This window comes from Lathyrus oleraceus, chromosome 5, assembly GCF_024323335.1.
Source record: "Lathyrus oleraceus cultivar Zhongwan6 chromosome 5, CAAS_Psat_ZW6_1.0, whole genome shotgun sequence".
Classification (NCBI taxonomy): domain Eukaryota; kingdom Viridiplantae; phylum Streptophyta; class Magnoliopsida; order Fabales; family Fabaceae; genus Lathyrus; species Lathyrus oleraceus.
The window spans coordinates 437,635,345-437,655,072 of record NC_066583.1 but is presented as its reverse complement, the minus strand read 5'-3'; the positions used below and the strand labels follow the sequence as shown (position 1 = coordinate 437,655,072).

At 39.2% G+C, this 19,728-nt stretch overlaps 1 long non-coding RNA gene across 2 annotated transcripts; it reads left to right on the top strand.

The window, feature by feature from the left end:
- Positions 1-16,821: 16,821 nt before the first annotated feature.
- Positions 16,822-19,425, top strand: LOC127085301 (uncharacterized). Of its 2 annotated transcripts, none has more exons than XR_007789076.1 (4): positions 16,822-17,466; positions 17,616-17,756; positions 18,170-18,262; positions 18,462-19,425. It is a non-coding gene; the product is annotated as an uncharacterized LOC127085301 (long non-coding RNA). The 2 variants fall into 2 exon arrangements; XR_007789075.1 differs by having other exon boundaries at positions 17,616-17,763.
- Positions 19,426-19,728: the final 303 nt, after the last annotated feature.

The window sequence follows — 19,728 nt, the reverse complement described above, 5'->3', positions numbered from 1 at the left end:
GCAAGAATCGATGGAAAGAAATTTTGTTGTCAAATCTTTAATCTCGGATTTCTCTCTCAAAACCTAACAATTTTCAATTCTACAAAGTACTGCACGATCTACAAGCTACGCTCTACGATAACCACAACATAATTTTGAAAATGGCGATGATCGAATCTTAACCTTCTTGAGGTGCAGTACTGGAATCCGTGTGTGTTGAGTCTTGAATTGCAGAAACAGATGCAGGAGGTTGTCGTGGAAGGTGAATGGTGAAGAGAATCCAGCTCAAGATCGCTTGAATCAACCGGTTTTGCTAACTGCCATGGAAGAGCAACTTTACAACAGTTGCGAATTTGCTTGGTTCTCCGATCAATTCCTGCAAACAGAAATTCTAGACTACCTAACGATGATGAATCTGCAAAGAATTAGCACAAAGATCAGTGGAAATTGATGAATTGATGCAAAAGTTCTTGGTGAAAAATTGGAGAGAAATGAGAGAATTGGTGAGATTTGGCTTTTGGATTTTGTGAATTGTGATTAGTCTCTTGAGAAAACAGATATAATTAGACTTATATATGGTTGCTTAATCCCACTCATAATCAAGATTAGCAAAAAATTAGTGATTAGCAAATGAAGCTTGAAAATGCATTTTGGCCTTTTTGCCCTTGGATGGTTTTGATCAATGGAACAGTAATTTATCACCTCAAGCAAACCATAAATATCATTTGGAAGCTATTGGAATTGGTCTCATGTCCATTGAATGTATATTTCTCAATTTCACTATGTCATGGCACTTTGTTCATTTTCAAGTCCATTTCAAAAGCCAGTTTCCAAACCATGAAGCCTTAGCATGTTATGAATATCCCAACCATTTTCAAATGTCATTTGTGAGGTGTTGCAAAAATCCCCACTCAAAAATTCCAATTATTTCACAAGTTGGACAATTTTGCCCCTGGTTCATTTAACTGTCCAGTTGAAATTTGACTTTTTGCATTGACCACTTTTGAAGAAATCCAATTATGCACCATGAAAGTACATGTCAAATGGAGTTTGTGCATAAAAAGATCATCCAATTTGGACACTCCATGTGGAAGTTATGCCCTCCTGATTATGGGTCATTTTTGAAATTCACTGGACCATAACTTGCCAACCATACATGGGATTTTCAAGTTCTTGGACTTTTTGGAATGGTGAGGACAAGATCTTCAACTTTCATGTTGGACAAATTTTGATTTGAAGCTTGTGTCATGAAGTAAATTTGAGGAGCAAAACTTTCCATTTTTGGCAGGTGAGAATTACAGGTCATTTCCATTTTGGGAAACTTTTTGTCTGACTTCAATTCCTTCAACCTTGATCTTTGAAATGCCAAATGAGGCTTATATGGACATGAAATAGACCTTTCCAACCATCTCACACCTTCCAATCCCTGATTAAATGCACAGTTGACCACAGTTGACTTTTGTTGACTTTTCTTGACTGGGCCATGTTCTGATGAATTCCAAGCCTCTTTCACATGGGATCTTGGTTCCAAATGATACCACAAGTTATATGAACTCTTTATGAATGGTCATGGTGCCCAAATTCTTCAAGAATGGTCACCATCCACTGCTCAATGGCTGATTTTGACTGTTTTGACTGATGATTGCTTCAGCTGCAAGAAACAAGGTTAGATGACAATATTTTTGTACTTTTGGTTAGTAATCACATGAAAAGCAATGATATACAAATGCAATACATGCTTGGTGATCAAGAACCACACTCACAAGGTATCCCACCCACTAGGAGGGCAGCTAGGGTATGCAATGATCCTTGAGGCCATGATATGGTATGTTATGGGCCATGAGGGATCTTAGGGCCAAAATTGGGGTCTTACAATACTCACTGCTCGAGAGAACTTGTTGTGCTTTGGCCTGGGCTGCTCGCCGACTAAGACAGTATATGTTGAATCATACCACTTTATTGATTTCTAAGATGGACCCTATCAAATACATATTTGAGAAACCCGCCCTCTCCGGAAGGATAGCAAGATGGCAGATGATTTTAACAGAGTATGATATCCAGTATACTACCCAAAAGGCAATCAAAGGAAGCGTGCTAGCTGATCATTTGGCTCATCAAGCGGTGGATGATTACCAGTCTATGAATTTTGAGTTCCCAGATGAAGATGTCATGCTTGTTACTGATTATGAAAAACCTGGACCGGATGAAGGACCCGAGCTGGGATCCCGATAGACTATGGTTTTTGATGGATCTTCTAATGCATTGGGTAATGGTGTGGGTGTTGTAATCATTTCCCCCAAGGGTGGCCATACTCCTTTCACTGCTAGACTATATTTTGATTGTACCAATAATATGGCTGAGTATGAAGCGTGTATTTTGGGACTCAGAGCTGCTATAGACCTGCGAATCAAGTTTTTGAGCGTATACGTAGACTCAGCCTTAGTAATCAGTCAGATCAAAGGAGAATGGGACACAAAACATCCGAATCTCGTCCCTTATTGAGAGCGGGTGTTGACATTAATCCCATACTTTGAAGAGATTACATTCGAACATATTCCACGAGAAGAGAATCAGTTGGCAGACGCATTGGCTACCATGTCGTCTATGTTCAGAGTCAGATGGGATAATGAAGCTCCCAGGATCACCATTGAACGATTAGATGAACCAGCATATTGTTATGAACTTAATACTGAGGGAGTAGAGGAGAGACCTTGGTTCCACGAAGTGAAAAGATATTTAGAGACTCAGGAATACCCTGAAGGGGCATCCATCAATGACAGAAAGTTCCTGAGGAAGTTCTCCGCTAAATTCTTTTTGAGTAACGGAGTGTTATACAAACGTAATCATGATTCGACTTTGCTTCGCTGTGTGGATAAAAAGGAAGCAGAAAAGATTATGGAAGACATGCATGATGGTATTTTTGGGACTCACTCTAGTGGACATACGATGGCCAAGAAGATTCTGAGATCAGGGTATTATTGGTCTACCATGGAAACTGATTGCCACCATCACTCCAAAACCTATCACAAGTGCCAGATCTATGCGGATAAAGTACATGTGCCTCCTGCTCCATTGAACGTGTTGACAGCCCCTTGGCCCTTTGCAATGTGGGGCATTGATATGATCGGAGAGATTAAGCCTACTGCTTCTAATGGACATCGTTTCATCCTCGTGGCTATTGATTACTTTACAAAGTGGGTAGAGGCAACCTCATTTGCTTCTGTCACCAAGAATGTGGTGGCACGGTTCATCAAGAATAGTCTTATTTGTCGATATGGCGTCCCTGAAAGAATTATCACTGACAATGGCACCAATTTGAACAACAAGATGATTACTGAACTCTGCACGCAGTTCAAGATAAAACACCATAACTCTTCTCCGTACCGGCCCAAGATGAACGGCGTCGTGGAGGCTGCTAATAAGAATATCAAGAAGATCATACAAAAGATGACAGTAACGTACAAAGACTGGCATGAGATGTTACCATTTGCTCTTCATGGTTATCGCACTTCAGTACGCACTTCGACAGGGGCAACTCCTTTCTCTTTAGTCTACGGAATGGAAGCCGTCCTACCGGTAGAGGTTCAGATTCCCTCTCTAAGAATCATGAAAGAGGCGGGTTTAGACGAGGATGAATGGATTCAAACTCGACTCGATCAGATAAATTTGATTGATGAGAAGAGACTTGCGGCTGTTTGTCATGGGCAGATATATCAGAAGAGCATGACCCAGGCATTTAACAAAAAGGTCAAGAGACAGGTGTATTGAATTGGCGACTTAGTTATCAAGCGTATCATTCTACCACAAGGTGATCCCAGAGGTAAATGGACCCCCACATACGAAGGGTCATTTGTAGTTAAGAAGGTATTCTCTGGTGGAGCCATGATACTTGCTACAATGGATGGTGAAGACTTCCCACATCCCGTGAACGCAGACATAGTCAAAAAATACTACACATAAAAGAGACCCGCTAGGTCGACATACCTAGGCAAAAGTAAGGGCATCCCGGCGAACCAAAAGGGTTCGGGCAAAAATTAGGGATAAACATATAAAAATGTACACCCGACAAGTCGAAAACCTGAAAAGGCGGCTTGGGCAAAAAAGGGTATCCTGGTGGACTGAAAACCTGAAAAGGTGGTCCAGGCAAAAATTAGGGATTAAAAGCGTATGACTATGTCCCGTTCTCAGTCAGCTTTACCCAAGTCAAAGGGACTGAACAAGCCAATCACTTCTATCTGACAGCAGGAGATGAGATGCTTGAAGATATAATGACAGTAGTAGAATTAAATCAACAGGGCTTTTCCTTCATAGCTTTTCTTTACGTTCTCGACAATTTCCTCTTACTAGGATCTCTGTCTCCATGTACACAAATTGCCTGTTTATAGGCCCTCTTTCAAACTCAATACAATTTTATTTCCAAAAAGATGCTTTTGTTTTACTTTTTCTGTTTTGTTTGCATAAACGTCCATTGATTTAATTTGAATTGATATGTGCATTTGAATATGATCGATGTGTACCAAAAATGCATGCCTGAAATAGAAATAGCGATTACTACAAGACTTCAGGATCGAGAAGAAGGTCTAACCATGCTTTCCAATGAATCCGTTGCTAATTCTATTCCCCAGCAAAGCCAGTTATTCCCCAAAAGCAATTGGCATTACTAGACAAATTGGTCATCTCTTCCACCCCCGGCCAGGCTTCTGTTAAATATTTCTACCATCGGACAGAAATCAAGTATCCCTAGATGAGAAGGGGTCATCAATACAAGTATCTCCAACCAGAAGATGGGGATTTATTTTCCCCAGGGGGTCGAAAAAAAAAAAAAAAAACTTTTCAGACGCATAATTCATTCATTACATCATTTCACAGCATCCGCATGCATACATTGTTCGCGTTTATAAACATAAAATATCTCATGCATCATGACATGGCATGAGACTAACTTTGTTTTTCAGGTTAATTATCCTCTTGATACAGTCAAAACAAAGGTCCATTCAGACGGACATTTTTATCAATTACATTCAGGATTCAACTACATCTCTCGGATATAATCCATATGAACATTCATTCTGACAAACACTCTGATATCCTCCCAATGGTGGCATCTTTAAGCCCACCCCAGATATTCATTGCAACTACAGCAAACGTTATCAGATACAGCCTAACGTACGGTTCATTCTGATTCGGCTCAACATATGACTCCTTCAACTCAGATGCGATCTAACGTACGATCCATTCTGACCTTCGACAACTCCAATACAGTCTAACGTACGACTCATTTGGATCTTCAAATCCTCAGATACTGCCTAGCGTACGATACATTCCGAGGTGTAGTCTAGCGTACGACTACTTTCTTCTTCAGATACAGCCTAACGTACAGCTCATTCTGCAACTCCAATACGGTCTAACGTACGACCCATTTGGATCTTCAACTCAGATGCGATCTAACGTACGATCCATTCTGACTTTCAGCAACTCCAATACGGTCTAACGTACGACCCATTTGGATCTTCAACCCAGATACTATCTAGCGTATGATCCATTCTGATTCTACCTTCGTCAGATACAGCCTAACGTACGGCTCATTCTGCAACTCCAATACGGTCTAACGTACGACCCATTTGGATCTTCAAATCAGATGCGATCTAACGTACGATCCATTCTGACTTTCAGCAACTCCAATACGGTCTAACGTACGACCCATTTGGATCTTCAACCCAGATACGATCCAGCGTATGATCCATTCTGATTCTACCTTCGTCAGATACAGCCTAACGTACGGTTCATTCTGCAACTCCAATACGGTCTAACGTACGACCCATTTGGATCTTCAACTCAGATACGATCTAGCGTATGATCCATTCTGATTCTACCTTCGTCAGTCCTCCGCCTAATGGATAACTCACTCTGCTATTCAGATATGGTCTAGCGTATGGTCTATCCTGATCCTTTATTCCCAGCAGTATATAACACACTCCGACTCCCCAGCGAAGTCGACAGCCTAATGGGCGACTCACTATACGGTCTAACGTACGACCCGGTATGACACCCATGTCTTCAGATATCGTCTAACGTACGACACAATCTGAAGCTCTCATCATCAAACTTCCTGGATGGCATCTTCAAGCCCATCTCCATCAAGACTAATTGACAAGTGCAAATTTTTGGGGCATTCTAGTGTTCATTAATCTTCCACCTCCAGACCACGAATGGCGTACATGCCATCCTAACTCTCTCGGTTCAAGAATATTGAACAGGGGCAGATGTCATACCCCAAAATTTGCCCGTTAATCTCACAAAACATTTTTGAGACACTCCCACTTATTGTTCAAGACATTGACCTTAAAGGAGCAAGGACCCAGCTCACAAATGGCCCAATCCAGAAAAAGACCCATACTGTCATGCTCGCTAGGCGAGCAAAACCTTCGCCTAGCGAACCCTTCGCTACAACGCTCGCCTAGCAAAGCTTGCGAATATCAGAATTTTTGGGCTTCATTCTGAGCCCATTAGGTCACCACAATCACTATAAATACCGACACTTCAGTCACGAAAATGGACAGACGAAGACGGACAGAAACCCTGGCATAGAAACCCTGGAGACTAACTCAGAGAATTCCAAGTAAAGAAACCCTGAAGGCCGCTCATCCGCACCGAAGTTACCGCCGTCCAACTCCATCCGATACCAAAAGTGATCAGTCCCTTCAACATCGCAGCTCAGTTACAAACAGGTTTGCGCATCACTACTGTTTTATGCTTTTAATCGGTAATCTCTACATACATAAGGCATCATGATTAAATTTTCGGATATATAATTTGATTTCACATGTGAATTTAAGTATGCCTGAATATCCTGAATGTTTGTCCATGCTATTCCTGTAATTAAATGCCATAAAGTTCAGGGTGTCGGGGATCATGCTGCTATCAAACTCAAAACCCATAGCAGCTCGCTAGCACATCGCTAAGCGAGCCTGTAGCGAGCACTCGCTAAGCCTTCGCTAGGCGAAGCAGGAGCGAACGGGGCAGTGGCTGTTTTGTTTCTTTTCTGTTCTGCCTTATGTTTATCTAATCAAGATTTATTATAATTCTGCATTATTTGGCCTGACTTTATGACTGTTGTGTTTATTTTGCGATGCAATTTTCAATTGCGCTTTATCTCGATGTTCTAACCCGTGTGCTGAATTGTGTAAAGGCTTACATATTCCCGAGGAAACGGCCGGCTAGGTATTCCACTTTATGTGTGGGATACCCTTATGGAGATGGATTCGGAATTACTTAATTTTAATGTGGAGCTTCATCCTAAATTACCTAGCTAATTTTAATGTATTGATTTCATCGATTTTAATGTGGACCTAATTACCTAATCGATTACGGCTATCTAATTAATTGTGAAACTTTGCCTTTAAAATATGCGATCTTGGACCTCTCTTTGTTACCCTACGATATTACGGTATTATGGTCATGTCCCGCGAACGTGGGGATGCACTTAGCAAAGACCCTTCGGTTAAATCATCATAGTCCCTCGAATGTTGCCTTTGTCCCTCGATGACCCTTCGGTACAGCCTACGGTTAAATGATGATCGTCCCTTCGAATGCTAAGGTATCCTTACAAATGTTGCCTTCAATGACCAATCAATGACCAATCGATGACCCTACGATGACCCTTTTACATCCAAAGGATAAAACTACTTACTTCTCAATAGTAAGGACAGTTTTACCCTCATAAGGATAGGAAATGCCCATAAAGACCTTGGGTAGGTATAACTCCTAAATGCTCGCTCGCCACTAAAACTACTTTTCACACCTCACACCTTTTCAAAACATCTTTTAGAAAATCACCACTTGGTATACATTCATGCTAGAATCATTACCGAGTTATATTTTTCTAAACAACTTTCAAAAACTAAATGAGATAACCACTTTGTATACATTCATACAAGAATCATTACAAAGTTAAATTCTCTTTTCAAAACATTTTCTAAACAATTCACTACCACTTTTTCCAGACAAACATAAGTGATCAAGCAATTAAGAGCCCATGGATAACCATGGATACAAAGGGTGCTAACACCTTCCCTTTGTATAATGTACCTCCCGAACCCGAAATCTAAATTAAGGTCTTTCCTGTTCTTTTCCGCTTTTCCTTATTGGATGAAAGAAAAGTCGGTGGCGACTCTTGCTATCCGCGACATTTGCTTTACAAAGCAAAAAACACCAAAAGTCAGTTCACCGTATGACACACGTGGTCGAACTTTGGAGCCAACGACCTCAAGATCTTTCCAACAACTAATCTTGATGTTAACATTTCTCCACATACCTTGATTTGATTCACCCATGTCATACCCAAAAATTTGCCCTCCCTTTTCGCTTCTCATCTGACTTATGGCTTGAGGCTCATTCATATTTCATTCATGTGCATCATTCATTCATGATTAACACTTGCTAACAGGAATCATATATTCAAGTTTTATGGTTGGTAAAAACAAGGGCTTCGCTTGAAGATTGTGGTATTGCACACCTTATGGGCTGAAACCCTAATTCTTGACTTTACTCCTATGGGATCTTGTGTTTGACCTTCTGTGTAGTTAACCTGACTTCTAAACCCTAATTGTGGGTCCATTGTTTGAGGTGTTGCCTGTGGAGCTTTGGGCTTTGTTTGAAACCCTAATCAGGGATATTTTGTAATTAGGTGCTTTGCTGGGTTGGCTTTCTGATCTACGGTTCATCAAAACCCTAGTCCTTGGCTTTGAGGTTTTTGAACCCTATGGTTTGCATTGAGATAGTGGAAACCCTGGTTGTGGTTCATGGCATTGATGCACCATTTAAGTTGACTTCTCACATGGCTTGGGATTCTTTATTTGATACATAAGTTTGAACTTTGACCTAGTAAACCCTAATTCATGGTGTTATGTGATTGATTCAAGGCATGTTTACATTCATGTTTCATTGACCTCATGGTCTCATGATTCATTTGATCCGAGTCTTATTTCATTCCCACTTCATCAATTACTTTCATTGTTTTATTAAAAGGTCAAGATTCATTCATGCTTTGATTTATAGTCCCATGAATACAAATTCAATGTCCATTTGATCAAGCCATTCTATGACCCATTAATTCCATTCCACTCATTCATTCAAACATGTTCAAAACTGCATTAAAAGCTTTTGTTTTAAGTTGATTTCATATTGAACAAGAAAGAAAGCAAAGCCATTATGCCTCACACATGAGCCCATGCATCAAAAACAAGAAAAAAAACCATTTTTTTCATGATGGTAATCGTTTACCATGTTTGGGTAATCGGCTACCCTACTTCCAGTAGCCAAAAAACCATTTTTTCATGATGGTAATCGATTACCATGTTTGGGTAATTGATTACACTGCTTCCAATAGCCAAAAAACCAGTTTTTCTAGAAGGTAATCGATTACCATGTCTATGGTAATCGATTACACCTGCTTCTAGTAGCCAAAATGCTTCATTTTTCAGCAGTAATGCAGTATCCTTTGCACTCCAAACCAATCCCAATGCTTGCATCAATACAGATTGAAATCTTAACATGATTATGCAAAAACCAACCATATCATTCATGCATTAAACCAAGATTTTAAAACTTCAATTCACCAAACTTCTCAACATTTGTGAGTTACTCATAATAGTCCCAAGCTAACTCTAAACCACTTCAACTAACTCAAAGCCTCAGTTAACCAATTCCAAACCACTTAAACTAACTCCGAACCTCCATTTGATCCAAACCTATAACCTATATAAACACATCACTCTCATTACACCAAAGATCTGTAAGAACTTGATCATTCTCTCAAATTACTCATTGCAAATTCAACTCTTTTTCCTCTCACTTCATCTTCTCCAATTCCTATCCCTATATCAAAGCTCAAACCACCATTGGAGAAAGCTTCACATTGAAGTTTGTTATCAATTGAGTTAAACCTCTTGCATTCAACATTACTCCTACATGCATATAATTAACATCAACAACAATAATTCAATTCATAATTTTTCAGAGTCGATTCTTAAAGAGAAGGAGTTCATATTAGGAGTAGAAGATTAAAGGTTCAGAGTAGTATACCTCTAGTTTTCACTTCATCTTCTTCATCTTCATCACCTTCAAATTTTGTGGATGATTACCATAATTAGTTAGTGCCACACTATTGCTTGTTAAACAATCTACCTTGCCTCATCCTATCAAATCCCTCTTTGTTTTCAGCCATAGTAGGTTGAACTACGATTGCTTTGATTTTATCATTGCATAGTGAGAATACGAAGGCACAAGGGTTCGAATCCTCCGCGAGCATACTTAATTATTACTCATGCCTTGGGGCATTTCTCCATCCATGTCCATGATGCATCCATATTCTACCTTCATTCACTCCATATGATGCACCCTATATTTGAGCCAAACAAAATATTTCTTTGTGCTCCATCTTGTGTCATCTTGTGAACCAAGAGTTATTTGGCTTGTACCCAAACACCTAATTCCTTCTTTTTTTGGTAAGACAATACAGTGGGTATGCCTAGTTTCCTCCACGTCTTAGTCTATACCAGTTTTGCTCTTGGGTTCATATTTCACCCCTTGTTGGAGTTCAAACAACACTATTCTTTGGTTTAGACCATACTTTGATCACAACTCTTTTTTACCTCCTACCACTAGTTCTTTGAACTACGGAGCTCTGAATTCCTCATTGCACTATGAGGATACATAGACATGAGGGCCCCAATCCTCACCGAGCACTTTATCTATTTCATTCTTTTTTTCCTCTTCCGCGAGTAATCTTTAGATAACACCCATTCGAGCAAGAACAATTAAAACGTTCCCATGGAGTACCATGGATGTTAGGGGTGATAATACCTTCCCCTTGCATAACTGACTTCCTTACCCATCATATCTCTTTCTCTCGGGTTTTATCGATGTTTTCCCTTTCCTTCAGGAATAAATAAAGTTCAATGGCGACTCTGTTGTATGTTCGGGTATATTTTCGCTAGCTTCAGCTGGCGACTCTAATGGGGATACTTCGCCGGTTGGAGTACTTCCTAGTCACTAAAAGGAGTCGAGCCTAGTTTTGGTTCTTTCTCGCTAGTTTTGGGTGTTTATCTTTGTACCTTACTCGCTTTATATTGTAACACCCCGATAATAATATGATAATTATTTAAATTAAGTTAATAATATATTTATTAATTTAATTAGATAATTGGATTATTATTATTATTATTTTGGAATTATTGAATTATTATTATTATTGGGATAATAATATAAAGTGGAAAATATATAAGTGTGAAATAAGGAAAAAGAGTCTCATTTTGGAAAAGAAAGTTTTCACGTGAAACAGGGAAGCGATTGAGAAAGTGGAGAAAGGGCAAAGAGGCAGAGCAAGAGGAAGAAGATTAGAGAAGAGAAAAGCTTGGAGATTAGAGATTGTCGGATTAACTCAGGTAAGGGGGGTTTATCGTCGTTTAATGGGTATTATGGGTTAGCATGTAATGGGTAGTGATAAACCGTTGAATTGACCCTAATTGGGATTTGGAATGCTGAGAAATTGTGATGAATAAGTTGTGTGAAAACTGTAATTGAATCGATAATGGTGTGTATCGTAAATTTCTGGACGTGTAGCTTTTTACGGAATTAGAATCTACGGTCCGGAAGTCCTCCAACGGCGGAAAATGCGGAGAATTCTGCATTCTGCTTTGTGTTAGCGCAGGAACAGCTTTCTGTCTTGCGTTAACCGGTTAACCCAAGGCGTTAACCGGTTAACACTGTTATAAATTGTGAAAAACTGCTGTTTTGTCTGCGTTAACCGGTTAACCCAGGGCGTTAACCGGTTAACACTGTTGCGTTTTGCCAGAAAGTGTGTTTGTGCTGCGTTAACCGGTTAACCCAGGGCGTTAACCGGTTAACACTGTTGCAGAGTGGAAAAATTGTTAATTAAAATGTTGTGTGCCTAACTGATGGTTGCCTATATCGGTATGTGATATAGTAGGGATTATTTCCCGCTGTTTTGAGCAGTATAGGTGTTAGTAGAGTGTGCTAATACTGTGTTTAATTATTTGACATGATGTGATGTGTTGATACATGTGTTGATAATGTATGATGGTATGCATAATGTTGTGAATGTGTATGTTATGCATGTGTTGTGAATGGACTGTTTTATGGCTTAGAGAGTGAGCATCGGTCCATTGTGGATTATTGTTGTGATGTTGCATTGCTAGGTGATTAGCGTGCATAATGTGGCCTTTATGGTGGTAGCTAATTCCCATGGTGAGGAATTAGTGAGTAAATTATTGTAGGTTGTTGTTGATGTTTGCATGCTAGGTGATTAGCGTGCATGGCATAGCCCTTGGGGTGGTAGCTAATTCCCACGGTGAGGAATTAGTGAGTGAGTCACTAGGTCTCAAATGAGTGGGACTAGTGAGCTTGGTAGCCGTACCTGGATTTGGTCGGTGAGGTTGAACTATATGTTCACGAATAGTCGGTACCGCATGCATGGAGTCTCATTGCATAATGTATGTATGTATGGCGTATAATATGAATGGATGTATTCCAATATTATACGTGTGTTTTATTGATGTGTTGAGTTTGAGTATGATGATGATGATGATGATGATGATTATGAGTTGATATTGCCGTTGCTGAAAATGTGTGATCTGATTAGGGTGATGATATGTGTTAGATTACTTAACATTGCATGACATTTCATAATGCTTATTATATCGATTGAGGAACTCACCCTTACAACTATTTTTCAGGTAACGAGCAATGAGTTGAGTAGAAGCTAATGCTTGGAGTCTAGTGTAGTCTCCTTAGTGGGTCATGCTCTGATAGATGTAACATCGGGAGGGAACATTTTAATTGTGTTGTTGATGATTGTTGAACCAGTTTACATGTAGTATGTTACATGTTTTGAATGATCGATTTGATCTCTATCCGCTGCGTATTGTGCAATACTTTATGTTTTGAGTTAAATAATGAGCATGACTAAATATTATGAAGAATGGTGTGAAATAATTGTGTGACACCCTTGATTGCATATTACTCTGATTGACATGTTGTTATTTTTAATTAAATATTTGGGGTATTTTAGAAGGGTGTTACATATATTATCCATCATTTATTTTACTGCTTTACATTTATGCATATTCTGTTACACTAGATATTTATACATGTTGTTGTTAGGTTAGGGATGATACTATATGAGTGAAACTCTATACCCAGGATTAGTATACACACATGATATATTCGTGGATAGTCGTGTACACCTGCGTTTCGCGCGTTAGGCTGTCACGAGAGCCACACCCAGACTAGATTCACCTGGAAGTACTTTTGTCTTGTGAGCATTCACTACAGCAGGGCATTTTCATTTCGAGTCGATGACTCTGGGAGACCTTATAGGTGAAGTTAGCGGAAATATACCTGAATGTATCACATGCTCGAACATACAACAGAGTCGCCAATGAACTTTATTTATTCCCGAAGGAATGGGAAAACATCGATAAAACCCAGAGGAAAGAGATATGATGGGTAAGGAAGTCGGTTATGCAAGGGGAATGTATTAACACCCCAAACATCCATGGTACTCCATGGGAACCATTTTGATTATTCTCGCTCAAATGGGTGTGATATCTAAAGATTACTCACAAAAGGATGGGGAAAGGAAAGAAAATAGGTAAGGTGATCATTGAGGATTAGGGCCCTCATGCATATGTATCCTCATTGCACTATGAGGAATTCAGAGCTCTGTAGTTCAAAGAACTAGTGGTAGGAGGTGAAAAGAATGTCGTGATAACAATATGGTATGAACCAAAGGATTATGTTTTGAACTCTAGCAAGGGTGAAAACATGAACCCAAGAGTAAGGTGGCTCTTACCAGTACGTGAGCTAGCATGGCTTCCGCTATAGGGTAATGCCGAAAATACGAAGAAATAAGTGTTTGGGGATACGACCCAAACATCTCTTAGTTCACAAGGTGATGCAAGATGGAGCCCAAAGAGATAGTGTATTTGGCTCAAAGATAACTGGTATATCACATGGAGTCAATGAAGGTAGAATATGAATGTATCATGGAGATGAAAGAAATGAAGTGACCAAAGTCACAAAAATAAAGGATTTGGTAACAAGTGACTGAGGAAGTATTGTTTGAAACCGAAAGGTGAAAGTGTATTGGAATCCATAAGAGAAATGGGATTTGCACCGTAGAGGGAAACATTGTTAAACGATATGTGGACCAACATGGTTGCCACTATCTGATATTTAGCAAAAAAAAAGAAAGAATTAAATGTCTGGGTATAAGCCAAACAACTTTAGGGACAAATGCGAATTGCCGCTATATCGTCCTAAAAGGGTGTATATGGGTATCCAAAGAAAGTTGTGTATCAGTGTCAAAGAAATAGTATGTCACTAGGTGAACAACTTAATGATAGAAGGTAGATAATGGATCATGAAAGATATGAATGGTGCCATAAGGCAAAGGAGGAATAATTAGAAGTATGCTCGCCAAGGATTCGCATCCTCATGCCTACGTATTCTCATTGTGGGATGAGAAAGTCAGAGCAATCGTAGTTCGTGGAACTACGAGAACAAAGAGAGAGAAGAGTGAGGAAAAGTATAACTTGCACTAACATAATGGTATCAAGGGAACCCACAAATGGATGAAACTTAGAATCAAAGAGCAAACAGACATTTACCAGTATGTGGGCTAGCATGGTTGCCGCTATAGGGTAAAGCCAAAAACAAAGACTGAATTAAGTGTTTGGGTGCCAGTCAAATAACTCTTGATTCACAAGACAGACTGTCGATATATCGTCCTAAAAGGGTATAGATATGGCCCAAAAAAAGTATTGTTGTGTACAAGGAACAATATATCACTGGATGGGGAACAAACAGTTCGAGATCAAAGAAGAATATTATCTTAGATCCAAGAAGGAGATATACTCTAAATCAAAGAGCAAGGTGGTGTCTAAACCCAAAAAAACTGAATTAAATGTTTGGAGGTGATATAAACAACTCTTGATTGATGAGGTGGACTACCATTATATCATCCAAAAAGGATATACAAGGAGTCTAAGGAGAAGTATATTTGATCTCAAAAGGATGATATTGATTGATGAATGAAGAATGAATGATTGATAAATAAGGTAGCTCGCGAAGAAATTAGGTTCTCATGCCTACGTATCCTTATAGTGCAATAAGGAAATCAAAGCTTTCGTAGTTCATCCCACTAGGGCTAAAAGCAAGGTGATTAAGGAGGCAAGTGAAGTGATTGAATAATTGGAATGAAAGGGTGGAATATACTTGATAGTTATTGGATAAGAACCACACTAAAGTCTATGAGTAAAGGTGGATATGATAAGCAATTGGCCAAACGTCCCGCACCCAAAGATATCCAAAACGAGTGTATGAAAGCTCCAATCTCATTCTTCTTTACTACTTAAGGCTCGTGGCATGTAATTCTCATCTTAAATTTCAAGTTGTTGGAGGAGAAACTTCATTATCGTCTGTTGTAGTGATGAAGAGACAAACTTGACAGTTGATTAACGAGGATCACACTAAAGTCTATGAATAAAGGTGAATGCTTTGAATAGCTAGTGCCTACGCCCTATATGCAAAGTCACTCTAGATAAGGATGGGAGAAACTCTGTCTCATAATTCCTTATTGCTTAAAGCACATGGCGCATGATACTTCTTATAACTAACAAGTTATTGGGGAAGAATCTTCTTTGTAACTCCTTGTGTTGATGTAGTTTTGTATGAAGAAGACTTGGTAGTTTATTCGATTCGTATTGCACTAAAGTCTATGAATAAGGGCGAACTCTTTGAATAGCTAGGGCCTACGCCTCGCACCCAAAGTCGCTCTAGACAAGGATAAGAGAAATTTCGTCTCATCATTCCCTATTACTTAAGGCTCGTATCGTACAATTTGAATCGTATTTATCAAGTGTTAACCTTTGATTTATCTTGTATAATCTGCTATTTGGTGCGATTGAGAATGCCTTGATTGAAAGTATGACTTGAGGCTTCGAGCTCCACAGCTTAGAGAGGAAAGTCTTATTAAGTGACCAAGGGTCTTTTGGTCACTCAACTTAAACTGTGGGATTATACAATGTCAAAGGATTTAATTGATAAAAATTACTTTTAATCAACTTGAATCGAATGTTTGATTTGATTTTAAGAACTAGGCTAAACCTAATCTAATGGTTAGAATTAATCAAACTAACCTAAGGGATCATGTATTGAAAATTCGATTAAAAATTCAAAGTAAAAAATCCTAAAGGAGCATGTCATGTTATGTGGCTAAAATAGTAACATGAACCTCAAAAGGGTAAAATGGTCAACTTACAAGGATGTTCATTATCTTCTTGATCAAACTTCAATTGAGAACTAATTGAATCCTAATTAGAACCTAATTAAATCTAAGCACAATTTCAAATAAAACCTAATTAAATTCTAATTAAAAATCTAATTAGTAAAAAAAAACAATTAAATCCACAAACTGATTTTTATGCAAGAAATTAATCAATTCAAGTTGAAGAAATAATTAAAAAGAAAGCGAACATGAAACAAGCAGCAATGGTGTATGGGCCAAGCTGGGGTTCCTAGAGTAAATTGTGTGGGCTTTCAGCCACAAGCCCACAAATCCAAGTCTGAACTAGGAGGGGTGTACAATGAAATAAGGCTGAGTGGGCCCATTCTCAGGCCCAGCGGCCAATGTTGCGACTCAAAACACAAGGGAAAGTTGCACCGGGCATGTATGGGGTGTGAATAGCTTTTTGATATTATGGCCATGTGTATGGGCCAAAAGCCCAAAGCAAACACTCCAAAAAAAGAATAAAATACAGTCAGCTTCGCCTCAATCCTTCCCCTCTCGAGCTCGACCTGAGTCAACAAGGACGACGGTGTTCCGACGAAGGGAGCATAAATCACCTACCCCTCACACTTCCGTCTCAAATCTATGATCTCACCAAGGCAAAGAAAACACATCCCGATCCATAAGAGTCAAGGATGAAGGTGATCTCACGGGAGATTGATCGAAGTGGAGATGAAATCGCGGCTTCAGCATTGCCCACGAGGTGTTTGACGAAAGTCCCATTGATCTTTTATGTTGCTCCTTTGTGCGTGCCATCCACGTCTTCGCAACAATGGGAGATGAACTATGCGACGGACGTGACATATGTGGCGTCTCGTCGTCACCCTGCGATCGAGACTCAATTTCCCTTAGCGCGCAAATTTGAAACGAAACTAAAGATTGAAGACTTACCGTATATGAATCTGACAAGGTGATTTTGCAGAGTCGGCGTCGATGGAAAATGTTTTGCACTTCTCCCTCTTCAGATGTGTGGTGATTCGTTGATGTGGTTCTTCCAAGTCCGAAAGGTTGTGTGAGATTTTGGATAAGTGAGGTGAATCACGATGAGGCCGTTGTAACCGTGCATAATTTGGTTCCGAAAGGCGCTTCCATGCGGTGGCGAAACGGATGCGACTCCGGTAAGCTTCTCTCTACCCTTCAGTTTTGCATATCCTTCTGTTGCATTTTGTTCTACCTTCTTCTTCTTCAATCATTGTGGCGTTTCGGTTTATGTTTGGAGATGTTGATCAGTTCAGGGAATTCACTCTGTTTTTGGTTTCTTTTGCAGGGTTTATGGTGATTACAGAGTAGAAAATAATGGGAAATTTGCAGAATGAGCCATCTGCGATGCAGAGTGCCATGATGTATTTATAGAGTTTATAGTTGATTGAGTTATGGTTGGGATTGGCGAGATTCTGAAACTGATGCGGTTAGAAGTTAGTTTTGACATTCTGTTGATTGTTATTTCTGTTAGAAAGTTAGTTAGGAGTTAGTTATAGGTTAGTGAATTCGGTTAGATTCGTTGTGAGTCAGTTATTTCTGTTGGTTGGAGAGGATTTGTGCAGTTAACTCAACTTTCTGTTAAAGCTTGAGTTCGCCGTGTCCTGTTGTTGCTATAGTTGATTTAATGTTTTTGTCCTCTTTTTTTTTTTAAAAACTGCTATTACTGTGACAGTAAGCTAATACCAAATCTGGAAGATGATTGTCGACTTAAATTATTAAATGAAGTTAGTCATTATTAGGTGACATTGGCTTGTGTTAATCAGTATGTATTGCTTGCTTGACATCGATTTCTGTTATAAAAAAACTTATTCATTCTTCTGGTTTTGGGAATTTATGTAGGTTGAAACGTTTGTTGAACCTGTTGTGGAAGGTTGGTTTCAGGGTTAGTAGAGGCTTTGTTTATACATTGCCATTTTGCTGTGAACATGACAGGTAAATGCACATGGCCTGCTTTGAGAATTGTTATAAGGGACTGTTAGTGTAATGAACTTGTTAGAAATGTTGCAATGAATTTGTTCTGCATTTCGAAATGGTTGTTAGATAAACTTCTGGAATTGTTATTATGATGGTTTGATTGTTATTTGCTTGAAATAAAAATGGAGTTGTGATTTGATTTGTTGGATTGGTGCAGAATTCCACTTGGCCTATGCTTGTGTTTTGGCTTGGTAAGTTGTTAAGGAATGCTGCAGGTTTGACAACATAATAGTAGTAGGTTCCAAAATATAGACTCTCTTTGCCACGTTGATCGTTCAATACATCACCGGTTAGAAACAGGAGAAACACAATTAAATATGTGAACTGGGATAAAACAAAGCTGGCCAGTGCCACCGTCCAACTGTCATCAGGGATTCACCAATTTCTTCTACAACAAAAGCATCCAGTTCAGAGATTTATGATAATTTGGGAAATCATAAGAGACAGTGCCACATTTAACCAAGAGGAAGAGCTGGACTTCAAAGGTACTTGCACTGATTTGGAGAGGTAACCTGAATTTGATAACCCTTAATCCTCGTTGCTACAGTAGCAAAGACAGTTGCAGCTGATAAGAGCCCTAAGAAGCCCACAACGCAGCACACCGCCACAACTTTTCTCTCCATTTTCTCTTCCCTTCTCTTCTCTCTCTATTTGCGGTTGTGTTTTGCTGTTTTTCCCAGATTTGAAATGTTTTGTGGACTTGTGCAGCTATGAGGCGCAGGTGAACTTGTGGTCATCATTGGTGCAATGTTTTGGGCAGCGAACCTTGAACATTAGACTAAAATCTCCCCGAAATTGGTTCCAGGATGCATTAGACTAAAATCTTCCAGGACGGTAAAAGGATAAACCGGGATTTCCATAACCCGGTGCGTCACTGACAGTGCATGGATGTGACCTACCTATGAAGGACTCAAATCTACTTTGGGGAGGGCTTTTGTTATTCGTGTTTTTTTTATGTAGTGCCAAACTCATATGAACTTGTAACTCAACGTAATGCAGACCAATATATTTTTTCATTTCAAATGCATATGTACATGCCTTATGGATATAATATGATTAAAACAAAATTCCTAAGGCTTATATGAACTCAACTCAATGTAATGCAAACCAATGTTCTTTCATTTCAAATGCATATGTACATGCCTTATGGATATAATATGATTAAAACAGAATGCCAAAGCTTCCATGTTTCAAGTTGAATTCCAAGTGCATTTGGTCATTACAATGGAAAAGTCTTTTGGAGAAAGTGATGATAGTGTGTTTCGAAGCAAATGCAAGTGGCAATTAACCATAAGTAAGATGATAAGCTTAAAATAATTAAAATTTAGTCAGTTGACTTTGGTCAAGTCAACTGATTGACCAAAAAGTCAATAGTTTATCAAAGTCAACCGTAGGTCACAAATCAAATATCTTGTAATTTTGTA